This window comes from Herpailurus yagouaroundi, unplaced genomic scaffold, assembly GCF_014898765.1.
Source record: "Herpailurus yagouaroundi ecotype Mexico unplaced genomic scaffold, PumYag 165, whole genome shotgun sequence".
NCBI classification, from domain to species: Eukaryota; Metazoa; Chordata; class Mammalia; order Carnivora; family Felidae; genus Herpailurus; species Herpailurus yagouaroundi.
Genome location: NW_024412406.1, coordinates 8,497,454 through 8,523,944, shown reverse-complemented (window position 1 = coordinate 8,523,944; position 26,491 = coordinate 8,497,454). Strand labels below are relative to the sequence as shown.

The following is a 26,491-nucleotide window of genomic DNA, read 5'->3' as shown; positions in this document are numbered from 1 at the left end:
ATATATATATATATATATATATATATATATATATAATAAGGATGGAGAAAAAAGTTTTGAAATGTGCTACAGGGCAAAGGACAAGACTAAAAACTGATTAAATATGGGACACTGGGAAGAAGTGAAGAATAACTTCTAGATTTTTACTTTGGATGACTTGTACTATCAATTTAGACAGAGATTACTGAGGAAAGCCTATTTGAAGAGGAGGAAGATGAAGAGATTTATTCTCGACTTTTAAGGTTAAGTTGCCAGTGGGAAATCCAGGTGGCATCAACCAGCAAGAGTTGGATAAAGGCCTAAAGCCAGGTGCAAACTTGACATGAAGGTGTGGGAATCATAAAAGTTTGGATGAAAGATGAAACCACAAGACTAGGTGTCTTGCAAGCTGTGAAAATGAGATGAGCAGTGGGCTCAAAACTCAACTATGAGGAACACCAACATGTGAAGAAGGGTAGGAAGAAGAAAGGACCCATAAAGATGAAAGAGAAGATACTGCCAAGTGTATAATGAGAATAAGAAGCTCAGGGAAGGCAGATTCAAGGAGAGAGTGATCAATAATCTTAAGTAGTATAAAGAAATTCAGCAGGATAAGGACTGAAATTTTTCATTGAGTTTGTGGACTGGGAATTGTTGCATAGTGGATGAAGTGGAAAGAGAGTAGCCACACACACACACCCAACCCATGGAGAAGTTTAAGGACTTGATCATACCACACAGCCAGAGTTTGAGTTCAAGGTGGGCAGAACTGAAACCTGAGACCAGGCCAGGAAGCTGCTTCATGGCAGGGTAGGAATCAGACCAGCTCTGTCTTTCAGATAGTCATGTTCATGAAAGTACCTCAAAATTAAATGCAGTCTCTCATCACATTTCTTAATTTTTATGACCATCTACATGAGTTGCTGAGGGGAATTATCCAAGTATATATTAAAACACACACACACCACCACCCACCACACAAGTTTGAAGAGATAGACTAGGTGATTTACTTAACGGAGCTGAGTGGAGCACAACAAACTAGTAATAATTGATACCCTACTAAATCCAAGTGCATTTTAGATTTTTAGGGAGTACTTAATAGGACCAAGCAGTCTTAGTAAGTAAAATTAAATGGATGTATTTTTAAACAGTACCCCATGTCAACACGATTCTATCAAGTGATCTTTTCTAATAAGCAAGGCATTTAGCTCATATTTAAGCCATGGTTGAAGAAACAAAACTCTTAGAGATACAAAGTTCCCAATATGGGGGTCACAGAATTCTTCTCATGATAGTGGTCCTAAATAAAGGAAAGACCTTATTCTCATGCCATGGTCTGGGAACATAAAAAAAAAAGTGGTAAGGCTCTAGCTTCGTGGGGAGTGGAGAGAGATAAAGCTGACCACGAAGGCCGGAACCAGATAATGAAGGGCTTTATATATCATGCTAAGGAGTCTGGACTTTATCTTACGGGTTAGCAGAGAGCTATTAAAGACTTTTAAGTAAGGGATTATCATGATCAGATTTCTACTTTCTGGCAGCTACAGTGTGGAAAAGAACTGAAGGAGGACAAAGGCTGGAGACAGAGACCAGTGAGTAAGCCCTGCTTATTCTCGTTCTTTCCCTCTGCCTTGAGATTGATTCCCACATACCAAGACTCCAGACCCATTCGTAGTATGACCTTTATTTCCAAGGACCGCCTCACTGGCCTGGGTTTTTATTTTTTAACACAATGACCATGTGTGTATGTATGTGCTCATGTACACACATGTGCACACACACACAGACACACACACACACACAAACACAGAGAACACAGTTTTTATTCTGATCCTTCCTAAGCAGAGCCAAGACTTGTTGTATCCAGGTCATCCATAAGTCATCTCAAGAAACAATAGTATATATTATTATGTGAATAAAAGACGCCTGTCTGTTGGGAAGACATGGAAGGTCCACGGGATTTGGGTAAGAGATGGGGATAAAATCATGCAAATGTATGAAAATTATAGTCCAGCTGCTTAGATGAATTTAATGTAAACTGTTCTATTTTCTATATCTTGACTGTGTATTTCTCAAAGAATGCATTGAAAGGTATGCAGAATTCTGAAGGGCAATAGCAGAAAGGAATTGAAGAAGACAGGGAATTTAAAAGTATACACAGACAGTAGATCTTATACAGGAAGTTCCAAGTGAAAATTTTTGTACACTGATTGCCACACATTTGTTTTTTTAGCGTTTATTTATTTATTATGGGAGAGATCGTAAGTGGTGGAGGGGCAGAGAGAGAGAGGAAGAGAGAGAACCCCAAGCAGGCTTCACTCTGCTAACACAGAGCCCGATGTGGGCTCAAAGGACGCCCTTGTGGGACAAGGACCTGGGCAAAAATCAAAAGACAGATGCTCAACTGAGCCACCCAACACCCCAGCCACATGTTTGTTACAAAAGAGTTAGCTAAGGAAAATGGAAGCTCACTTCCCCCAGAAAAAGAGAAGAGTAAATACATGTTAAATGCAATAAAATATTTGCAAATGATGATTCAAAAGCAAATAAGCTTAAGGGGAGGAGTAACAGAAATTGTCTATGTATCTGGTTCTAATAGTACCAGTGTTTGTAGGTTAATAACTGCAAGAGAAAAACTAAATTACGGACAGTCCTTGTTCATAGCTGTGTCTTGGAAGGTAGAGAATAATGTAGCCTAAGTGAATTGCTGAAAGATTTTATGCTTAAAGTAGACTAAACTAATACACGTGTGGTCTTTAATGTCAGAAGTATTGTCTTTGGAACATTCTTTTATCCCCAGGAAAACAATGTAATATCTGTTGCTTTTTGTCTTCCTCACATTAAAATATGGGAGAGAAGTGGAGATGATCTCATCCAATGAGCGAAGCGGAAAAAGGGAGAACCATCTTATATGTTTTTGAGTCATTAAGATATTGTTGAATATTGCGGATTTGAAATATGACTGTTAATCACAACAGTGCAAGTCTCATTTCAGAGGAAAAGGATTGCATGTGTATATATCTGTGAGATTAATGAGGTTGTACTGTAACAGTCAGTATCAGTAACTCTTTCGGCACCCCCAGGAGGAAGCCCAGGGTCCATTTCTTACCCTGGTGATATCTGTTAGGTAGCAAGTAGTTAACCGTATAGGGGAAGCATGAAACCACTGAAAAGAATGTCCAACACTGAAGCTACTGGTGGGCATCGAGGTCAGCAGGCTGATGGAGACAAGACAGCAAGAGTAACCAGATTATGTGTGGTGGTTTAAAGGTACCTCTTCCACTGCTCACATACTGCAAGCTGGATCCCTTTGGGCTCATGTCGTCAGAGTCTGATACCTCTCCTGTTCGCATAAGGTAGAGCGCTCATCCTAATAGTGGCTGCTTCCGAACAGTTGATAAACTTAGTGCTGCTTCCACTCTCTCACCCCAGGAGCTGAGAGATGATAGGTAGAAGCTGCTAGCTTTCAAAGTGCCAGATCTTTGGGCCCGAGACATTTCTTCCTTCCTCTCCTTGTAAGGCCAAGACACTGAGACTTCCAAGTGTCTGTACTAATTACATACAGGCCTCGTATGCCAGAAATGTTTTGAATGTCAAAGATTAACGAGAGAGAAAACTTTTGTGAAAGGAGGGAATTGAGACAGGAGAGGCCCTTCCCAGTCGGCATGGGTTTAAGGGAGAGGTAATCTTGAGGTCTTAGGAACATAAGCAGTACATTTTTTTTTTTAAGAGACACTTGGCTCCAATGGGAAAGAATGAAAAAAATATTTCAGGGACTGTGGCACCAGCCACCCAGGAAGGCTCACTGTGATCTGGGTGACAGATGAGCTGTAAGTGGACTGTCTGAGTAAATGAGGGCAGGATGAAGTCATTCCGTATCCGCCTCTTCTAGCCATGTTACCTCTTGTTCTGTTTTAGAGCTCACCATAACTGGAACCCACTGACCATTTTGACCTTTCCTTCCAGATTTGGCATTTAGGGGAATAAATCAGAATTAGCGCTGCCATTAAGCCCAGACATGGTGTCTTTCAGACAAAAGTGAGACCGTTACTGGCAGTTTTAGCACTCGGGACAATATTGCACTGCTAACTTGGAACAGTAAGAATTAATCAGTAGAAGAAATGCTGATGGTCCTGTGGGCAACACCAGTCTCAGCAAATATTTTGACTGTTACTTGTTCAATCAGCTGGGCGGTAGGAGGTGAGGAAGGAGACCAAGATTTGTGTTTTGGTAACTTGCCAGCACGTCGATGTCAGCTAACCTTTTGAGAAACAGAAAGATTTTTTCTAAAAACATTTAGCAGTGGTCAGACTGATGAACATATTTAGAGACACTGAAATGATGTAATAATGGCAACAATGTTATTTTTACAGCATTAGGAGGAAAGGAGGACCACTACCAGCTGCCAAGCTCATTGGTCACATTGATCCCTAATAAATCCTGGGTGAGCCTGCCCAATATTAGTCATAGGAGTTAATCCCTTGAATCTGTTAGGACTTAAGACACATTACTTTTAGTTGGGAGTGTAAGAGAAAATATTCTGGCATGTGGTAAGAGGAAGAGTAATTTAGTACACTCTCTTAATGTTTTGAAATGCCGTACTGAAGCAACTTTTTGTGTGCGTGGTGGGGGGGGGGACAGGATGAATATCTTGTAGTCTCAAGAGAAAATGGCAGTCTCTCATCAGAGAAAAATAGGGGAAGTGAACCCAAGGGAAGAGAAACTTTGTAAAGTTCAGGTTTCTAAGAAAAAAATCTTAAAAACTACACATGTCCTCATTTCCACACACACTGAATTCACATTTGCCTAAGGCTGACAAAGGCACAATATCTCCAATGAAGGCACTTTTCTTTTTCTAATATATTTTAAGCAATTGGCCCTAACAACTCTAGTTAGCCCAATATCCTAAAGAGGGGGCTAAATTGTGGAGATCTTCACCTCTTTGGAGGTGTTGATGACGGACTTGGGGGTCAGGGGCGCAGGGGTTGAAGTGGGACAGATGCGGGCTCTTTGACTTACCAGCTGCATGAATTGAGTAGGCTCAGAGCCTCATCTGTGACATGGAGGTTAGAGTGTTCTTTCATAGAGTTTTTGTCAAGATTGAGTTATATGACATAGAAGCAATGTCCAATACACCATAGGTGCTTGGTGAGGAATAATTGCTTTTTAAATGACAATTATTGAAATATACTTATTAATTTTGCTTATTCTTTGACCAGTGATACCCAAACTTAGGCCCTACTCTAGACGAATAGGTCATTATTTCTGACCATTGAATATGGTCATTGAATTCATTGAATATGAACTCTCATTCATCATCCCTTGTGATTCTTAGGATCAGACTAGTTTGGTACATAATTCTTTTGTCCTAAACTAACCAATTGCTTAAGTAATTTGTTAAAGGCAACCCCATGCCTCTACATTCTCTACATCAGCCCTGCAAATTACAAACTACTTCTTTATTTTCTCCTCTATCTGTGAAGATTAGTGGTGCTGCACCAGTATATCAGATAAGCCTCAGCTCTGGTTCTCTCTGACACTGAATTATAATTGGCTCAAAGCACACATCCAGAGGAAAGAATGTCTGAGTCCTTCACAATGAAATTGCTTTTCTTAAACAGGCATTGTGCTGAGACCCAGAAAGGATAGCCTCTACAGAAGCCCCCCAATCATCTGTCAATAATTTAAAAGTCAATTCAGAATTTACCTATTCCAGAAATTGGCACTAATTGCACTTGATTTCAACTACTTACACATTGCTCTCAGAATTTCAACTGTGAATCTATAAAAATAATTGGCTCTTGGTTACATGACAAATGTTCTTAATAATGACAGCTTAGTTTTTCTTTTTAACCAGACTGTATAGTCCCCAAATTTAGGGACCATGTCCTCCACCTATTACATGTGGATGAAGGATATAAGAGAAGTAGAATGTATGGTACCTGCCCTCAAGGAGCACATGATCCAGCTGAAAAGATACGCTGCTCTGCAACTATTAAGCAACATTTTGCATATGACTATATATAAATTATAGTGCCCTGGATATTCCATGAACTCAACAGGTGAAAAAATATGTTCAGGATTGTCATCAGCTCCTTAAGGAGACTCTCATCTGAGTTTCATGTAATGTTTTCTGTTTTGGAGGGCAAAGAAAATCACTACAAATATTTGCAGGAAAGGGAAATGATACTGGCTTTTAAACAACATCTCTGTCTAGAACTTGTTCCCAAAGTCTGTCCTTTCCTAATACACGAACATATTATGCTCTAGCGTAGCATTTTTCAGCTGTGGCTTGTGATTTCTTACTAGGCCAGGAAATGTATATAGGGGACACGATCATCATTTTTTTTTTTTTTTTAATTTTTTTTTCAACGTTTATTTATTTTTGGGACAGAGAGAGACAGAGCATGAACGGGGGAGGGGCAGAGAGAGAGGGAGACACAGAATCGGAAACAGGCTCCAGGCTCCGAGCCATCAGCCCAGAGCCCGACGCGGGGCTCGAACTCACGGACCGCGAGATCGTGACCTGGCTGAAGTCGGACGCTTAACCGACTGCGCCACCCAGGCGCCCCAACGATCATCATTTTTAAAGCATGAAGGAACATAAAAATATCAGAGGCAGTAGGCTTAATGAGAAAATTTTATGAAAATTGTGATTTCCCGTATATGTACCAAGTCACAGTGCAAAATGTATTTCCTACTATGACTTGTAGTTGAAAAGAGTTTGAAGACCAATGCATCTGGTCAACACCAAGAAAACTAAACAGATAGTCCTAGTAAGACTATAGAAGAGCTTGATGCTTGCAACACATTTTTCCACTGAAGAGAATTACCTCACATTGTGTTAACATTTTCTTTGAGAAGTTCAAAATTAATCATAGAGAACAAAATATCAGTCATGTTACTGCCAAAGCCACACTGAGGTCCTGGCTTAGATGAGCGACCACAGTGGGCTTCCTAATACTTCACACAAGAAGCCTAGGTGTGGGTCCACGATGCCACCCACGATGGCCATCCACGATGCCATACATGCCACTTAGTTGCATGCAGAGCTAAATAACTACAGGTCTCATCAGGGTCAGCACTGCTCCAATAAGCTCACCTCATGACAGACTCTCTGGACAAGGAGATCCAAAAGAGAAAGAACTCAGAAGCGCTCCTGCTGCCAAACTCACCAATAAGATACTTCTCACTGCCTTACCAATGGGGTAGAACTAGAGAGAAGTCCAGATGAGTAGTCTAGACAAAAGAGGATAACGATGAATAGAGGTATGGAATGTTATTCTCATGGAAGGTCCCTCGGAAACATGAAACCATGGAAGTTAAAAGGCAGTGAATTCCCCTATGCACACTCTTCTCAGATGGTAATGTTTGAGCTATCACTGCCTTTCCCAACCCACCTGCCATGGCTTAAGAGTCTTACGGGCAGCCTGGGTGAGGCAAATCCTTTGAGGTAAATAAACAATAGTTTATCAGGTAGCCCTTACCTCACCTTAAGAAGCTATGCCACCTCATATGAACTACTCTTTATTTGTGTACCCTTCTAAAACCTCTGGGCAAATTATACTTTTGTGTGCAGAAGACTCTGAATTGGGTTAGAATATTAATTAAATTAACTTGAAGGCCCTGCCTATAAAAATTTACTTCTTGAACCACTTTCTATCTTTCAAGATGCCCAGCCACATTATATAATTAGCTCACTTGAGGCTGTACAGTGGTAAATACAAAGTATTCAAAATAACAGAACATCATCATATCAAAATGTCTCAAATTTTAACATAAGTGCCCTTGCTTATTCTCAGGAAGAAATTATCAAAAATTAAATTTCTGGCCTTTTGTAAATAAATCAAAAAATTAAAAGAAAATAACTGAATCAAAATAAAATAAAGTGTGCCTTCTCAAGTTCAAGAGAAATGTATTAAATTCCAAGAAGTATCCCTATCACCAAATTTTCATAGTCCAGTCATTCTTAGCCAAAGGCAGTTCACTCTAATATCTGAGTAGAGCGGGGTTTCTTTACTACCTCCATCTTGGTCTGTCTTCTACCAGAATAAAAGTCCATTAGGCCCCAGAATTTGACTTATTTTGACCTTGGTATTATCAATCAGGATTTGATCAGAAAATAGGAGCCACTCCACGTTAGTTTAATTAAAGTGTTATTTATTATATGGAATTAGAAACTTATAAAACCATTTGTAGAGCTACAGGAGGTAAGATCAAAAGCCCGCTTTCAGGAAATTTCCAAGTGTGACTCATAGGAAACTCACCACAAGCAAGGTCAAGTAGGTGGTTCTCAAAAGAACCCCCAGAAGCCCGGGGAAGCCACCACTGTTGTCCTGAGCTTCCTGCTTTCAACGACTTCTCTTCTGCTTTCCACTTCACATTAATGCCTCTCACTGTCCAAAGTTAGGGGTCTAAAGATTACCCCAGCACGTGTCCTACGCCCAAAGAAGTTTGAAACACAAGCAGATGTCTAGGCCTTTGAGGCCATTATGCAAGTACATTTTTCCTAAAGACCAGTAAAAATCTAGACCTTGAGAGAGCTACCAGAAGAAACTCAGTAGCGTTCCACAGTCTAGTTGCCAATAAGTGCAGTGCAATTATATGAATTTATGGCTTGTGAACATGAAGTCAATTGGTAGAACTCTCCCATTCTGAGTTTGACGCAGAGATTTATCATACTGGAGGGTAAATTCACCTATGCATTGTGTCCTCTCTCAGGAAACAATACTTACAAAATCACTCATTTGCTGCAAAATTTATAATTTCCCATCTTCTTTGGGTCACCTTTCTTTTCTATTATATTCAATTTTCCATTTTGGGTCAAGTTTTTGGCCTCTTTGCATTCAGGAACCCCATGCTGAGCAAGCCATGTCTTTGGTCTAACCACACAGGCTCCTTCCTAGTTTTTTTAGGACATGTTTTTTAGGGCAGTTCTTGGTTTACAACAAAATTGAGAGAAAGGTACAGAGATTTCCCATGTACCACCCCTCCTCACACAAGCATAGCCTCCCCGTAATAAACAACACTCACCAGAATGGCACATTTTTTCCCCCAAGGATGAACCTGCATGAACACATCACAACCATCAAAAATCCATTGGTCTTCCTAGAATTTACTCCTGGTGTTGTACTTTCTATGGGTTTGGACAAAAGAGTAATGACACATACAGTATCCACATTACAAAATCGCAGAGAGTGTTTTCACTGCCCTGTCCATTCTATTTTATGAGTTAGAGTTATTACTCCTACTGATACTATAAGGAAGGCTGGTGAATCTGCCTCCTAGATTTCATTTGTTTTGTTTCACCTAGAGAATCACCTCCAGCAGATTCTCGACAAAATTAATGTTGGAGTTTTGAAAGGCTATGTCCCTCAACGCCTAGTCAGGCCCAATAGTTTTGCCACGTGTCCTTCCCTGGGGCCTAGGATTTCCTCAGCTCTTTATCTCATCAAGTCTTGAATAACTCAGAAACTTTAATGTCAACAATAATATTTTCTTCTGCCCTAACTTTTCTGGAGCACTGGGACATGACTCTTGTGTTCTCTTTATCCCCAAATTCATTCCAGGGAGACTGTGTTTTGTTTTCACAATTACTTCAACTTGTCCCTTTCTTTTTCTACCATCTGAAAAGCTCACTCACTTTGCTGGATCTGCCACTTTTGTTTTCAAACATTTATTTTTCTAACACGCTCCTGTGGATTGAGCCTTGCTGCACAGCCACAAGCATGCCTGTCCTGTAGGAAGCATGAATACAATCAACTGCATGTCTGCCGGAAGTAGACACTTTTCAAACGGATGTGTCTACATCCTCCACTGCCACCCCACAATGAATGATCCCACCCAGGATGCATTCTCTCATCAGATGACCTCTAACTTGGCACTGAACTTGAATAAGATATAGTGCTTGAGTCCAGATTCAGGGACTAAACCACAGGAGTTTGAATTTTAGCTCCTTCACATGCTAGCTATATATTTTTGGGCAAATCATTTAAATTACCATGCCTCAGTTTCCTTATGTGAAATCTGATTATTAGCATTCCTCCCTTGTGAGATTATTGTAAATATTAAATAAACGCCGATGTAAAATTCTGAGATTTGTTCACAATATATAGTAATAGGTATGATGTGTTGTCTTCCCCATGCCTTCTCTTACTCATATACTTCTCAGGCATTCCACCTCTGAAGATCGAGAATAGCACCTACAATCACTAGAGCACCTTCAGATGTGCTGACTGATGCCTTAAACATCATACTCTAGTCTTCTGCTATATACCTAACCAGCTAATTAACACCCCAAAGTCAGTGAATATTTGCAGGCTTGAGGATCTGCCTTTCCCTGGTTTTCTGGACCCAGGCTCCTTTTGGGAGAATCACTGAAGTGAGCTACTGTAGCTCTTGCCCTGCTTCCTCTGGTACTTTTCTTTGAACCCCAATCACCCTTTCTGATCAGGTAACATCTGAAATGCTCTTCTGTAATCCCATCTGTAGGGACAACTAAACCTGGGTGCTTTGCCTTTCCTCATCCCTACTTGCCCAGACTGATTTCCAAGGTCCCTTTTTCCTGTTCATATTGGGCTACCCTCTTCTGTAAGACTTTCACATTGCCCTAAAGAAACTCTCTCTCTTCCTTTCTCTTTCATTGTCCCAATGATCACATTCTGATAGTTTTTAAAGCAATCCAGTTCCTCCTTGTTACCTGAAGAAACTTGGTTCCTGAGGACAGAGTTTTCCTGGCACAGACCTATTTTAATTCACTTTCTTAGCTTTGGGTTTGAATAAATTTCATCAGGTTGCTTCTGCACCTCAAGCAAAAATGGTCCATCCCTTATATAATAAGGGCAGCTCTAGCAGGGGGTGGGGACTATTCATGATGTAATCTCTGTCCCACGGAGTCTGAATCCAAGCATCTGAAGAAGGCAATGGGTTGGGTAGAGATCTTCTGAGACAAACCATGTGAATACAGGTCTTGAGCTTTCCACACTTCAACCCCTAGACACTAAATCCAGATCAGGAAAAAGATTGACTCAGATTTCTACCTATTCCTGTGATGAAGCTCTGTTGCTCGAACAGAACTTAACTGCTTCTGAAATTTAACATCCTAGCCTGAAGACCTTGATTTAAAAAAAATGCAACAAAGTTAAAATCATTCCACACAACCAGTGCCTAAAGAGCCTGGACAGTGATAGCTGACAAAAGGACTCTCTTTTTCCATGATCTGCTAATCATTTTCTGGGCCTCTGCAATATTAGGCCAAATTACCCCTGTGTGATTCATGGGCAGCAACAAAGACATGCACACTAAAGCATGGACAGCCAGCTTATTGGGGTCTGTCCCAGCTAATAACCAGCTGCACCACTGGAAAAAAACAGCCACATATATGCTGCCTCAGTATACCAGAGTATAATGCTACAAGACCTAAATCTAGAAAGTGCTAAATAATGAAATCTCCTAGCTGTACCATCAGAAGCAAAGATTACCACATGTTATTTTGGTCTGTAAATATCAGTTCAGTCCCTGTGTCCATCTTTCAAGGTTAATACACTGTATCATTCCTTTCTTTTCTTGAAACTCTCAATAAATAATGATCTGTAGCCATAGAAAGCAGATGAAGATCAAAATATTAGCTTCTTACTGATAAAACCTGAGCTGAAGGAGATAGCTTAGGTGTGCATTTTCTTAATTCTTCGCTATTTATACTTAGTCACATGGTCACAGTGAGCTGGGCTACCACAGGATACCCCTGTAAGAACCTCCTGACCCAAGAAGCTTAGCACACAGAGAGAGCAGACCAGAACACAGATTCTGCCTGGGAAGGCAGCTTGAACGAGAGAAGTTGGAATTACCTTGGTTTCTTCCAACTTGCCAGTCAGAAAATCCCACAAGAAGGGATAAGTCGATGGGGGAGCAAGAAAGGCCAAAGGTATGAGTCTATTAGAAGTTCCCTTCTGGGAATATGAGGCCGAATTACCACTTTAGACTTGGCTTTTAAATAATTGCCTGAATATTAAAAAACTAAGAACTGCATAGCGATCCGTTCACCAAATCCCAAGGACTATTCTAATATTCTGCCCCGGAAATTAAATGTAAGTAATGTGGCTAAAGGCAGGTTAGTCATTTGTTCAGCAACGCGGTACTTGTAGTGTGGACAATAAAACCACACTGACCATCTAGAGCAAATGTTGATGTTTATTCCTGCCCATCTGTAAGACTTATCCTACGTTAAAAACCATAACCTTGTTAACTCAAGTTAGAAAATAGATCCATGGGATTTTTAACAATAGATTTCCTGCATATTTTAGTAAGAATGCAATTCATATGAAACAGTTCTGAAACTCTTCTTGAAAGTGCTTTGAAAACATATGATTTTTATACAGAAGTATGATATTGTTGTCTGTGTGTTTAGAGCTTTATACAGTGGCTTTTGTTCTAATAAACCATATATATTTGTAAAGGTAGACAAATGGGCACCTGCAGTTTATAAATAGTAATTTTGGAGTGCCTGATCTGCTTGTGAAGATTTTACTGTCCAGGCAGGAGACTGAACCTGATTAGGTTGATGGGCTTCGCTTTTTCTTTATTGTTAGAACACAAATGGAACCCCTGCTTTTTTTTTTGAAATAAGTAAGGAGCATCAATAATCCCAACTACCTAACTCAATTACTATTTTCATGTTTGTATTTTCCCTTCTGGACTCTCCCTCTATTATGTTCTTTCTCAAGAAAATAAATTAGTCTTATGTACCTTTTCTCTAAGAGTATTTATTTCTCAGCTGAAACCATTATAAAATCTGTATTTGAGTTTTATACAAGCTGATTTCAAAATATTTTCCACTCACATATGGCTGGTAGTATCATATATGACTGGTGTGTTTCTTTTTCAACAAACTTCTCTTCATTCAGGCTGTCTTGTGAATTACTTGGGCTCCTTGGGGACCTCAAATGCTAGCTGTGATTAATGTCCAGTTGAAGCCCTTCTCACATCATCCCTTTCGTCTTCATGGGAGAGTACTTGAAAAGGTACATAAACATCCCTACCATGTAGGAGTCATTCCCCAAAATACCATTACCTAGCACTGAGCTTTACAATTAACCAACTTAGGTCAAAACGTCATGGTTAATTTCATTTGTACCATACAATTATTCTTTAATAAATAAAACTAAGTTTCACTTGAGGATTTCCTTTTAGTGAAATGTTGGGTAGATAAAATGGATCCAAAATCTCAATCACCTTTATGTGCCCAGACCAAATTCCTTTTCCCCGGGGCCTTTACTGTAAGACAAGTCACAAACAAGGTGATTTTGTTAAAAGGGACTAGGGCCCGCTCAAAGGCACACACCAGTTCAAAATGAAAATACCTAAACCATATCTTCTGGGTTCCTTGTGGTTTTCAAAGTAATCTCAGAGGTATCTGTAAATCAAATAATAATGAGGGGGAAAGGATGTGTGGGGGTGGGGAGAGAGAGAGAATGACAGACAGTTTTTACTTTTAGGTTAGCAGCTTAGAGGTGCTACTCCCTCAAGACCCTAGAAACCTCTCTTTTCCTAGTTAAGAAAGTTGGCAAAATAGCTTCTGTGTAAATTCTACCCTCACACTCTGACCAGTCCCGCATTAGTCTTACCATTCTGTGAAGTGGTTGACGGATGCCGTTATGCTGTTCTACCTGACCCACTATTGGAATAAATTATCATCACGGTCTTGTTAGCAGGCCCAGGACAAGATAGTGCTATGACAGGTATAACACAGGAATAATGTAGACCCAGGTGTAAATAATTAAAGTTGTAATTCAAGCACAGCTTACCAGTGACATCATTTATCAATGCCACTAGAATCCTTCAATGAAATTACAGCTTTATATGTAGAATTTAGATGTACACCATTCGTTGCAATGCATGAAGAATGTTCCTATTAAATGTAGGTGCTAGATGCATTAACATCAAGGGGAAGGACTTGATTCAAATAACTGAGCTCTGTTCTCTTTTCTCCTTCTGCCAAAGTGAACCCATTTATTGCTTACTTTTAGACTCAATGAATATAACCTTAGTTTAAAAATGATTGTAGTCTTTTTACAGGGAAGTTCAGAGAACAAAAAGCAAGGTTAAAAAGGTGAAGAGGCCAAGTGTTGGTCACGGATGAGTTAGTGAGCAGAAAAATAAAAACTGACGTCAGGTTCCTAGTACACATCAGAAGCTACCTTTACTTGCATCCGTATTTTTGTCAAGAGTTACATCTTACTGGATTGGGGAAAATGTCAAAGGAGAACCTGGTGCTCTGTTAACAGATATTTTAAAGTGAGTAAATTTTAAGAATGCAATGTAAATTATGTCAGAATATGGTTATTTCAAAATGGCCTTATTTCATGTACATCAGGGGAAAAAAAGAGAGGTTGGAAAACAAATTATTCTAGAGTGGAGGGGTAGGGTCTATGCTTGTCAATTTTCACTAAGGTTTATAACTCTGAGGTGCCCATCCATAGACTGTTTCAATAGAAATCGATCTTGAAAAAGTGCAAAAGTAATCCACACTCTTTCAGTCTATGTTCCTCTATCTTTATTTATTCCTTTGCCTCTTGACTTCGCAAAAAATAGTATTATAGGGGTACCTGGGTGGCTCAGTCAGTTGAGCGTCCAGCTTCGGCTCAGGTCACGATCTCGCAGTTCGTGAGTTGGAGCCCCGCGTCGGGCTCTGTGCTGACAGTTCAGAGCCTGGAGCCTGCTTCAGATTCTGTGTCTCCCTCTCTCTCTGCCCCTTCCCTGCTCATGCTCTGTCTCTCTCTGTCTCTCAAAAATGAATAAATGTTAAAAAAAACCTTAAAAACAAAAAGAGTATCGTAGGCATATCTCATGCAGGGATAAACAACATATGTTTATGGAGATTTAATAAGACAACATTAAATTAGTATGAAATATATACTACTCTCTAAAATTTTCTGAGGGACAATTTAATATTAAAAGCTTTAAAAATATGCACAGCTTTGGCTTTTCAGAAATTCTACTTCTAGGGGAGCCTGGATGGCTCAGTCGGTTAAGCATCCAACTCTTGGTTTCCATGCAGGTCGTGATCTTATGGTTTCATGAGATAGGCCCGGGGCGAGGAGCCCCGGGCCTCCCAAGCCCTCCATCGGGCTCTGGAATTCTCTCTCTCCTTCTCTTTCTCTACCCGTCCTCTGCTCATGCTGTCTCTCTCTCAAAAATAAATTAATTAATTAAATAAAAAAAGAAAAAGAAAAAGAAAAAGAAATTCTACTTTTAGAGATCTATCCCAAAGCTAACGTGCACACAAATGTTGGTCATTTGTAGCAGCTTTTTAAAATATATATATATATATATAAATAAAAACTGAGAAAATATAAATAGCTGATGATAAAAAGTTGGTTCTTTAGGTTATGACAAACCCACCCACAGAACCATGTGCAGTCCTACATGATTGTACCATAAATGCAGAAAAGTATCTAATGACATGAGACAGTCTTTGTAATGTATGAAGCAATGAGAAGCAGGTTACAAACAGTTTGTGCAGTAAGACCGTACCTTAGTCTGTTTGGGCTGTGATAGCAAAATGCCATTAACTGGCTGGATAAAGTAACAAATATTTATTTCTCACAGTTCTGATAGCTGGGAAGTCCAAGAGTCAGGCACCACGAGATCCAGTGTCTGATGAGGACTTGCATCCTTGGTCACAGACAGCTGTCTTCGTGCTGTGCCTTCACATGGCAGAAATCTGAGAAGCCTCTCTGGGGTTTCTTTCATAAGAGCACTAGTCCCTTGGAGCCCTTGTGACCTAAGTGCCTCCCAAAGGAGGTACCTCCTCGTACCATCACACTAAGAATTAGATTGAAACCTATGAATTTGGGGGGAACACAAACAGATTGTAATTCTGCAAAAGAAGCTACCCACTTAATATACAATTTTATACACATAGAAAGGACTTCAGAAAGATTGCCCTTAAATTTAGAGATTATGAGGAATTACATAATAACAGTATCCTATTGAACAATGTTTTCTGTGCCAGGCAGTCTTCTAAATGTGCATGCACTATTTAATTTAATATAATACTTTTTATTTATTTATTTATTTTTTATTTTTTTAATTTTTTTTCAACGTTTTTTATTTATTTTTGGGACAGAGAGAGACAGAGCATGAACGGGGGAGGGGCAGAGAGAGAGGGAGACACAGAATCGGAAACAGGCTCCAGGCTCCGAGCCATCAGCCCAGAGCCCGACGCGGGGCTCGAACTCACGGACCGCGAGATCGTGACCTGGCCGAAGTCGGATGCTTAACCAACTGCGCCACCCAGGCGCCCCAATATAATACTTTTTAAATGTTTATTTATTTTTGAGAGAGAGAGAGGGCGTGCACGAGTGGGAGGAGGAGGGGAGAGAGAGGGAGACAGAAAATCTGAAGCAGGCTTTGAACTGACAGCAGAGAACTGGGCGCAGAGCTGGAACTCACAAACCGTGAGATCATGTCCTGGGCCAAAGTCAGACGCTTAACCGACTGAACCACCCAGGTGCCCTAATTTAATGTAATCCTTAAAATAACCAGGAAGATAGGCATTTGTCCCACTTAGAAGATAAATTGAGGTACACAGAAATTCAGATGTCTGCTCAAACTAACAGTGGTAAACACGGGGTGGCACCTTAGCAGTCTTTGCAGAGAATACATTTTTAATTACGATGTTATAGTAACATCCCAATTTTTATTCATTTAGGTTTTATACCTTTGTCCAAATATTCCAGAGTAAATATGCATTATTTTATAACCAGGAAAATTATCTAATTCTCTAATAAATCTTATTTTAAAAATTATATTAGATACTATATATTATTATATATATTAACTATATAACTAATATAACTAATTATATATATTATATATTAATTATATTATTAATTAGCTATTATTATTTTTATAATTAATTTTTTATAATATAATTATTATAATTAATATTAATTATTATATTAATTAATTATATATATCTATTTTAAGAAATAGATGTTCTGAAACCAAACCAATGGATTGGAGTTTCCTTAAATTTTCTTTTGAGTTATAATAAAACCACATCACTGCTGAAATAACAAATGACAGCATTTCTGCCTTACTCATCACCTTTTTATTTATTTTTTATATAGATGACCAACCCCTCCAAGAAACATGATGTTTCAGTAATAGGACTGTGTCTGTGCTTGGGTTTCAATCTTTTCCCTTTATTTCTCCTTTTCAAAGAAGCCCAAACGCCTCATACAGACACATGACAACTTGTTCTCCTTATAAACAAGGAGAGAATAGAGCACTGAAAACAGCACCATTGTAGAATTAAACTTACCGTCTTTCTTTCAAAAAGAATTGGTCACAATTTGCTTTGTTGGAGCAATCTGTCCCTTGTTGCAGATTTATATTGCTCTGTGGGACTGAGTTAGAAAAACATTATTATTATTAGCAGTAGTAATACTTGGCAGCCAGTCAGCACATTTCATCAAAGACTCCAAGAGCTTAGCCATCAATCAAACTTGCCTTGGTGTGCTCCTGGGAGGAGGTGATATTATTTCTGTTTGGAACAGAGGTTAAGTGACTTGCCCAAGGCCTTGAAGCTAGTGAGATTCAGAGCTGGGAATTAAACCCTGGAGACTTGACACCCAGCATCCCACTCTCCTTCCTGGAGCACATTCCCTCTGCCTGTCTGAAAGATGTAGGGATAAAGAAAGCATCTAATAGAAAAATGTCCTGCTCCCCAGCATGTGTTCTTATGCTCAAGCTCTTCTGGCATTAAATTAGAAAAGCACAAGTAATTTCCTTCAGAATGTGAGCTGGTACTTTTCAATTCTGACACTTGTTACATTCATTCCTTCATCGAATATTTGTTTAGTGCTACCATGTGTTAGTAACAATTCCATTCTTGCAAGCGATACAGCCATGACCCACAGGGAGTTTTCAGTCTAATGGAAATAAAGACTAATAAACAGACCATTGTGATACTGAGCTATGTTGCTTACTGTTTGCAACTGTGCCATGGTGCACATTTAAGATCTAGATTCTTTAGCCATACGTTGTAGATTTTAATGATGCAACATCTGTATCACAGCAGTCTAAAGCCATATACTATATATATAGATATATAGATATATATAGATATATATATATGTGTGTGTGTGTGTGTATAGTATATGTATAGTGTGTGTCTATCTATATAAATATATAAAATTTGGTGCTTTAATTTTAAATAAAGTATAAATAGGAGATAATCACTCTATACCATTTTTTAGAAGTTGAGAGGATAGTTACTAAGAAAAATTAGACTTAGAACATGACTCCTGAGGGACAAAGTTATTTTTTGTTGTTTCCTTTTGCTGTAATAAAAAATAACTATTAGATCTAAAAATCTTTTGTTGGATTTTAGTTCAATACTGTTTCTCAGAAGAAATAATAGTGTGTGGTGGTTGAAATGTTCTGTGTCCTCATTGGGGGGATGGTTTCATAGGTGTATACATTGTCAAAATTCATCAAATCAAAATTCATCAAATCAAAATTCATTCCACATAAAATGTTCAATGCATTGTATTAGATACAAAATTTATCTTAATGCTTATTTACTTATTTTTTTAAAGCTTATTTATTTACTTTGAAAGAGAGAGAGAGACCTCTGAAGGGGCAGAGAGAGAGGGAAAGAGAGAGATTCCCAAGAAGGCTCCACACCATCAGCACAGAGCCCGATGCAGGGCTTGAACTCACGAACTGTGAGATCATGACCTGAACCAAAATCAAGAATCGGTCGCTTAACTGACTGAGCCACCCAGGCGCCCCTATCTTAAAGTATGTTGAAAAAAATCTTTCATAAATGTAGCACACAGGAAATATAAATTTTTAAAAATTAATTACTGAATCTAATTTCTTTTATTTTTATTTTTTATTAAATGTTTAATTTTAATTCCAGTAAACATACTGTGTTATATTAGTTTCAGGTGATTCAACAATTCCATATAACACCCAGTGCTCATCACAAGTACACTCCTTAATTCCTATCACCTATTTCACCCATCTGGCCCCCATCTCCCCTTTGGTAACGATCAGTTTGTTCTTTATAGTTAAGAGTCCGTTTCTCGGTTTGTCTCTCTTTTTCTTTGTTTTGTTTCTTAAATGCCACACGAGTGAAACCATATGGTATTTGTCTTTCTCTGACTGACTTATTTCACTTAGCATTATACTCTCTAGCTCCGTCCATGTTGCTGCAAATGGCAAGGTTTCATTCTTTTTTTATGGCTGAATAATATTCCATTGGAATACCACATTGACTTTATGCTTTTTGCCATAGGATGAATTTAAGAGTTAATGTAATTGAAGATTGACTCTTGTCCTCTGTCTGTTCCTGATCTCAAAGAGGGAAGGAGTAATGGGCTAAAGTTATATCTTTTTAATATCTTCTTTTGTATGTGGGTGTGAAAGATAGGGAAAACCTCTCATGATGACATATGGAACTTCTCAGTTCATTGTATTGGCTTACATTATAATTTTCACTATCTTTATTCTTCTATTTTCTTTTCTGACAGAGAACCCCAAACTATTTTTATTAACCTTTCTTTTATGTAACTGATTGTTTTACATGATTGCATTTTAATTTTTTTTTTCAACGTTTACTTATTTTTGAGACAGAGAGAGACAGAGCATGAACAGGGGAGGGGCAGAGAGAGAGGGAGACACAGAATCGGAAACAGGCTCCAGGCTGTGAGCCATCAGCCCAGAGCCTGACACGGGGCTCGAACTCACAGACCGTGAGATCGTGACCTGGCTGAAGTCGGACGCTTAACCGACTGCGCCACCCAGGCGCCCCTTTGATTGCATTTTATACACCCCACTGATTGTTTATTGTGTGTGTGTTTGTTTTTTTTTTTTTTTTAAGGTTTTTACTATGCTCTCTTTTATCACTCTGGAATAAAATTAATCTTAGTCATTTTAGGGTTTCTTTATTCCTTGGTGTTGTGAATACTAAATTCTGGGAAGCTTCTTTACATCACTGTCAAAACATGGAGAAGGGTAATTGCTGGCACCCACTGAGATGCCCTCATTCTTGGTAACTTGTTTGTTCTTGTTGCATTGTCCTTTAAAAAAAAAAAAGCTTATTTTTCATTTTGAGAGAGAGAGAGAGAGAGAGAGAACATGTGTGCCTGAGCAGGGAAGTAGCAGAGAGAGGGAGACAGAGAATCCCAATTAGGCTCTGCATTGTCAGCACAGAGCCTGATATGGGCTCGATCCCACAAACATGGGATCATGACCTGAGCTGAAACAAAGAGTTGGATATTTAACCAACTGAGCCACCCAGGCACCACTGTCCTTGATTTTTGACTGCAAGATTCCTTCAGCTCTTTTACCCAGCTGAAGCCCCTAACTCTTTCCCTGGTGTGGGAAACTCAGCAGGACTACCTTTAGACTTTACTGCCTCCAAGATATTCTTTGGCCACATTGGGAGTATTATATACTGTTCTTATATAATGCTAAGCATCCGGTAAACTATGTGAGGCTACTTTGAGTGCATAGGCTTAGACTTATGCCACAAATTAAATCCCTGTAGTAGCTAGATGGGTATAGAGGTAGCTGAGGTAGGTGGATAGTGGGGACCTGGAGATCAACTTGTCCTGTTAGAAACGGAGGCCGTTTTGGGTTCTAGTGGAATGCTTCTATGCACAAATGTGGACTGATGTCCACAGATTTTCTGAGTTTTCAAGAAAGTGGCCATAAGGTTTTAATGTGAAACTTCCCAGCAGGAGGCAACATCTAGCCTGTGGACAGCCATAATTGTTTTCTATTGCTGTCAGAAGAAGTTATCTCAAACTCAGTGGCATAAAACAGTACGAATATATTATCTCACAATTCAGCAGGTGAGAAGTCTGCCATAGATTTCACTAGGCTAAACTCAATGTGTTGACAGACTATGCACCTTTCTGAAGATTCTCAGGGTGATTCTGTTTCCTTGCTTTTTCCAGCTTCTCATGATCACCCACATACATTGGCTCATGGCCCCCTTTCTCTGTCTTCAAAGCCAGCAGTATCATACCTCTCTGGCCCCTTCTCTATTGTCACGGCTCTCTCTGACTACAGCTGGGAAAGGCTTCCCATGTTTAAATTTTTTTTAATGTTTATTTATTTTTGAGAGAGACAGAGACAGAATGCGAGTGGGTTAAGGGCAGAGAGAGGGGGAGACACAGAATTGGAAGCAGGCTCCAGGCTCTGAGCTGTTAGCACAGAGCCCAACGCGGGGCTCGAACTCACGAGCTGTGAGATCATGACCTGAGCCGAAGTAGGACACTCAACCGACTGAGCCACCCAGGTGCCCCAAGGCTTCCCATGTTTAAAGATTCATGTGATTAGATTGGACACATGTGGATTATCCAGGACAATCTCCCCAACTCGAGGCCCTTAACTTTAAATAAAATTAAATTTCCTTTTGCCATGTAAATTAACATATTGCCAGATTCCAAGGATTAGGATTGTGGCCTTAGTGGGATGGGGGGAGGGGGAGTCATTATTCTGCCCACCACAGGTGTCAATTGTGACCTCTGACCTAACTATTCTATAAAGTCTTCTCTACCTTTGGATTCTTTACACTCCTTAGAAAAAGGCTATTGGTCTCTTATGCTTTCTAGTTTTCCTGGCCTTACCAAGCTGCTGTCACTCCTGCTCCAATGAAGTTTTGTGTGGAGCAGCTGGGAAGGCTCAGGCTCCCCAGTCTTGAACCTGTAGGTGCCCATTGTTTTCTTGTTGACCCTCTCCCATATGGGGAGCGTGGGCGGTGGTCTTGGGAGCAGGGCAGAAGTCTTACTCTGGCTTCATCTGAGTGCTCTAAATCCCTAGTGAACTCAGGGCTAGGCTTTTGAAAGCTCATTTCAAAGTCACAATTTGTTTTGCCTGAAGGCCATGGATGTTATAGGGCAGCAAGGTTTGGCTGCCCTGATGAAAAGATCATCAAGTAACAGAAAATACTAAGGGGACGAATTAGTTAAAATTTGAATATTTTGTAAAGAATTTTATTTGCCTGTATTTTCTTTAAGTGTGAGATTTGTGCGTGTGCGTTCATTAGTAAGTAGACAACACTTAACTTTTGAAGATGAGATTAAAAAAAACAAGTAGCAAATAGGTGCCTTGACATTCCTTTGTTTTAATTGTAAAAGATGTAGTTTATATACAATTTTCTGTTCTGCTTGAATAAAATAATTATCACAAGTCAATAATAATATGTGAAGTTTATTTTCCCATAATTTATGCTATTATGTAAGCTTAAAGTCTCATAGAAAATAATAAATTCATCACCTTAATTCCTTAGAACAGGATAATTTTAAATAAATGAATATTATTTTCTTATTTCCTTTTAATATTGGAAGCTCTATTTGCAATACTTTCCAATTCCAATTTGCTGAAAGTCAATATTATTACTAACATTACCTTTAGGATAGTTAGTGATTACAGGACAAGATTCAATATTTTATTTCAACTGCAGTTACTTATGAGTGTGTGAAAAAAAGCATTCGACCTCATTAATAATTAAAAGAGGCAAATTAGAACAAGGGCATATAATTTTTCACTTGTTTGATAAAGAGTTTTCAGAAGATAATAAAATCTCAAATGTCAATTGTGTAAAATATTAGAAAATTATTTATTTTGGATGTCATTATGACAATAAATATTATAAAAGTTTCAAAATGTATGTATTGTTTGAGGGTCAAGTCGGTCCCCAAACACATAACAGCTCAAACACCATGGAGCTTCATTTCTCTTACATGATACCTTGTTGGGTCAGTGATCATGTGAATAATGCCCTTCTCTACAGAGTTGTGCAATACTCGGGCTAACAGAAGCCCTGCCAACTTTAAATACATGGCTTCCAACCTTATCATAAGGGTTATTGTCACTCCAAACAACTGAAAAGGAAAAATGTATGCAGAAGTATGCATAAGAGGTTTATATTGGGCATTATTGCTCTGACAATCATGCACTGAAACTCATCCTCATGATCACATACAAGTGCAATGCAGGCAGGGAAGTGTAGCCTGGCTGTGTCCAAGACGAGAAGGAGAAGATGGATATTGATGAGCATGTCAAATTCTCTGCTACATTATGTATAATGATGTTCGATCCAGGATTTTTACATGTAGCCTAAGAAAACATAAAGTTTGTACTCAAAGATTGAATTATAAAGTTGCCTATTAAAGCAATGTTTATAATGGTGAACAATCGGGTACTATTTAAAGATTCAGTAATAAATAGTGCACTGATTAAAAATACATGATGGCATATATATCATCAGAGAGAAAGAATGGAATATTGTCCAAGAACAACTAGAGCATCAAACAGTGCTATATTTAACTATTCATAAAGAAAGCTATGTGTGGTATATCATTAATTTTAAGAACCAGATTATGAATAGTATATAGAGTTTGAGCTAGTTTTCATAACAACATACACTGATGGGTGAAAAGCATCCTGGAATAATATTCACCAAGGCTATTGTAGTAGTTGCCTCTAGGGTTGCGGGACAATAGGTGCTTTTATTTCCTTTGCTTTGCATATTTTCTTCACCTCCTCCTCCTCCTCCTCCTCCTCCTCCTCCTCCTTCTCCTTCTCCTTCTTCTTTCTTCTTTCTTCTCCTTTTCTTCATCCTTCTTCTTTCTCCTTCTCCTTGTTCTTCCTCTTCTTCTTCTTTTTATTTCTTTAAAATTACTCTATATTTTGTGGTCTTGTAGATTAAAAATTAAAGTCAGCTCTGCTGTAAAAAATATCTAGGCACATCTGGCAATACAAAAGTGATCTCTTTTTATGCATTATTTTCATCATTACTTTCATTTGTTTTGCATAGGTTACAAAGATGACTTAACCTGAGAATTGTATCCACAGATGGATTACCTGTTCCAAGCCGCTCTGCATGTGAACACTGCCTTGAACTACCTGGGCCACACTTGTGCATGACAGGGGCTACATTGCCACGATTTTCTTCTTGCCACAGTGGCTTAAAATACTTCAAAACTGTTCTTTTGACTTAGGTTAACTTGTTAATATGATCAAAAGCAGAGTGTGTCTTCTGTGAGGAGCTGAAATGATTAGAAATCTCTTAGATTATGGACGGCATACCCTTCCTTGTTTTCCAGTGCAATATTGTGCAACATAGCATGTGAAGAAACAAGGACACACCGGGAAGGCTGCTTATCGGGGAAGAATGAGACACCTCGCTGTGACCTTCCCTTTGCTTCTAGGGATTTGCAAGCTTTTGTAAGTGTAGAATATAACTAATTTCACAGTAAATTCTCAATTAAATGTTTGTTGGTTTATTATTGAAGTGTCCCAGCCTTTAATTTTCATTACCAGCGTGGTCGTTTGTCCAGAAGTCTCATTTGGTAAATCAGAGGAGAGTCCTTATTTAATGTTTTCAATTACTTCCTCGGAAAAACTGCTCTAGAGCACAAATATATATTTATAACTGAAAACATTAGCAATCTAAAAATCATAAGCCTTGGATAGCAATAGCTTAAATAGCCATTGAGGATCTATTAACATTAAATCATTATCCTATCTGCAAAGAACAATTCCCTGCTAAGTTATAAAGATCAGCAAATGGGGCTTTGGTGGAGTGATGTTCTATAGTAAATCTCCCTGAGGCTTTATGGGGCCTCCAGGCTGCACTCTGCACAAGGGCTCAGGGCTAAGGGGCTGTATCAGGGCAGAGATCCAGACTTTCTTCACTTTGCCAAGCTGTGCATCCTTGTGTGACGCTGTGTCTGTCTAAGCCCTTGAAGGAGAACCATCCTTAGTTAGCACAGAGGCCCTTTATTTTTTGCTGTCCTGGGTGTTACGTAAGTGTGAAGCTGCAATACACCTTACCAAGCTCTTTTCACAGTTAGAATCAAAAGACTTTTCAGTACAGCACTGAAGATTAGGATTAACATGAACCACTTAGTGACCTGACCAGGGTGTTCATTCATTCAGTCATTCATTCATTCACCCATCCATCCACTTATCCATCTATTCATTCAACACATATGGACTAGTTTCTTATTATATGCCAGTCATTATACTAAACTCAAGAGATGCAAAAGTGAACACATTGACCCTACCTTTGAGGAATTTACAATTTTCAATTTACAGTCATTTTTCAAATGATAATTCACAGGTAATAGAAGTATGGACAAAGCATGTTCATGAGAAATTACTTGCTTCACAATGTCTAGATGACAGGTCAAGTTCTCTGGGGTCAAGCACCGGGCATTGTCCTAACCGAGTTCTGAGGTTTTTGGAGCACAACTGTGAGTAAGAAAACTCCCAGGTTTAAACAGTCTGTAAATGATGTCCCTGGGCCCTTTGTAACCCTTTACCCCCAACATGCTCACCTCTGTTTTATTTAGCTTGAAACTCAGCCAGTCAGCTTTCATGTGAGTCCTTAGCTCAGCCAGGCACTGAGTAAGCTCTAAAGCTGCACTGTCAGAATAGATGAAAAGAAGATGTAATGCAGAGTATCACTAGTGTTGTGATGATATTCCAATATTGGCATTAAAAGACCATAAATATTTTTAATCAGAATTCATAAATTCTTTGTGTCCAGCCTGAGTTTTACAGGAATACCCAAAGAAATTTGGTAGAACTATCTAACGGAATCAGTGGAAGAAGATGGATTGATCTTGGCTGGAAAGAGTTGAAATAAAAACTATGAGCTAACATAGGTCATGTATTTCTGGGCATTTTTTTTGTGTGTGTAGGTATATATGATTCTATAAAACTGAATTTGATGAACTCTTTTTAAAGTGACTTCTAAAGAATGATATGCTTTCTTGTACAAAATAGAAAGTATCCTCTTTTTTCTCCCTTAGACATGAGTATAAGAAGTAAAACAGAATGCTGAAATATTCTAGTTAAAATTCACGATGTCAGAGATTCAGCCTCATCGCTATTATGCTAGAGCAGCATGGTACCTGAGAACAATGGAACTGGAATGAACTCTTCCAGGCACGATCTGCTTTTTTGAGCATGGCACTATTCTTAGCACTAATTTCCCTGATTGACAGCAGTATCGGCAGTGGGGAGGAGTTTATGGGTATCATTAATGACAAACAGTGAGAGCTTTTAGGTATTTTCTCTTTGTAAGAAACATTATGCCTTTCAAATTAATAAGGTTTGAGGACCTTTCCTAAGATGAGATTCATAGAACTTAAAATGGAAATCTAACATGCATCATTACGCCAGCTATGATCTGTTACTTCATCTATGATCGGTTACTGAGACAAAGCTCTCCTTGATATTGGTGGCACTGGGTCTGAATCAAACACTGCACTCAATCCGATGCTTAGCAAATGAGATTGTTGTTACAAATAGACAGAAATGATGTACTGAAATTCCAGGAGATTACATTAATGTTACCATAAATGGAAAATCAAATTGTCATTGTCCTAGAGGAGTAGAGAAGAAAAAAAAAAAACTATACCAGACACATCATAAAATTAAGTTACTTCACAGAAAATATGAATTACTTGAGTCCCAA

The 26,491-nt window shown here is 38.9% G+C and overlaps 1 protein-coding gene across 3 annotated transcripts in view; it reads right to left on the bottom strand.

The window, feature by feature from the left end:
* Positions 1-26,491, bottom strand: part of PEX2 (peroxisomal biogenesis factor 2) — a 119,941-nt gene that overhangs the window by 24,296 nt on the left and 69,154 nt on the right. Inside the window, exon 4 of one of the 3 annotated variants that reach the window (XR_005794151.1) lies at positions 23,770-25,434. The exons of the other annotated variants lie outside the window; for them this stretch is intronic. The gene's annotated coding sequence lies outside the window, so the exon portion shown is untranslated. Of the gene's footprint in view, positions 1-23,769; positions 25,435-26,491 lie in introns of those variants that run through there. 3 annotated transcript variants of the gene reach the window in all.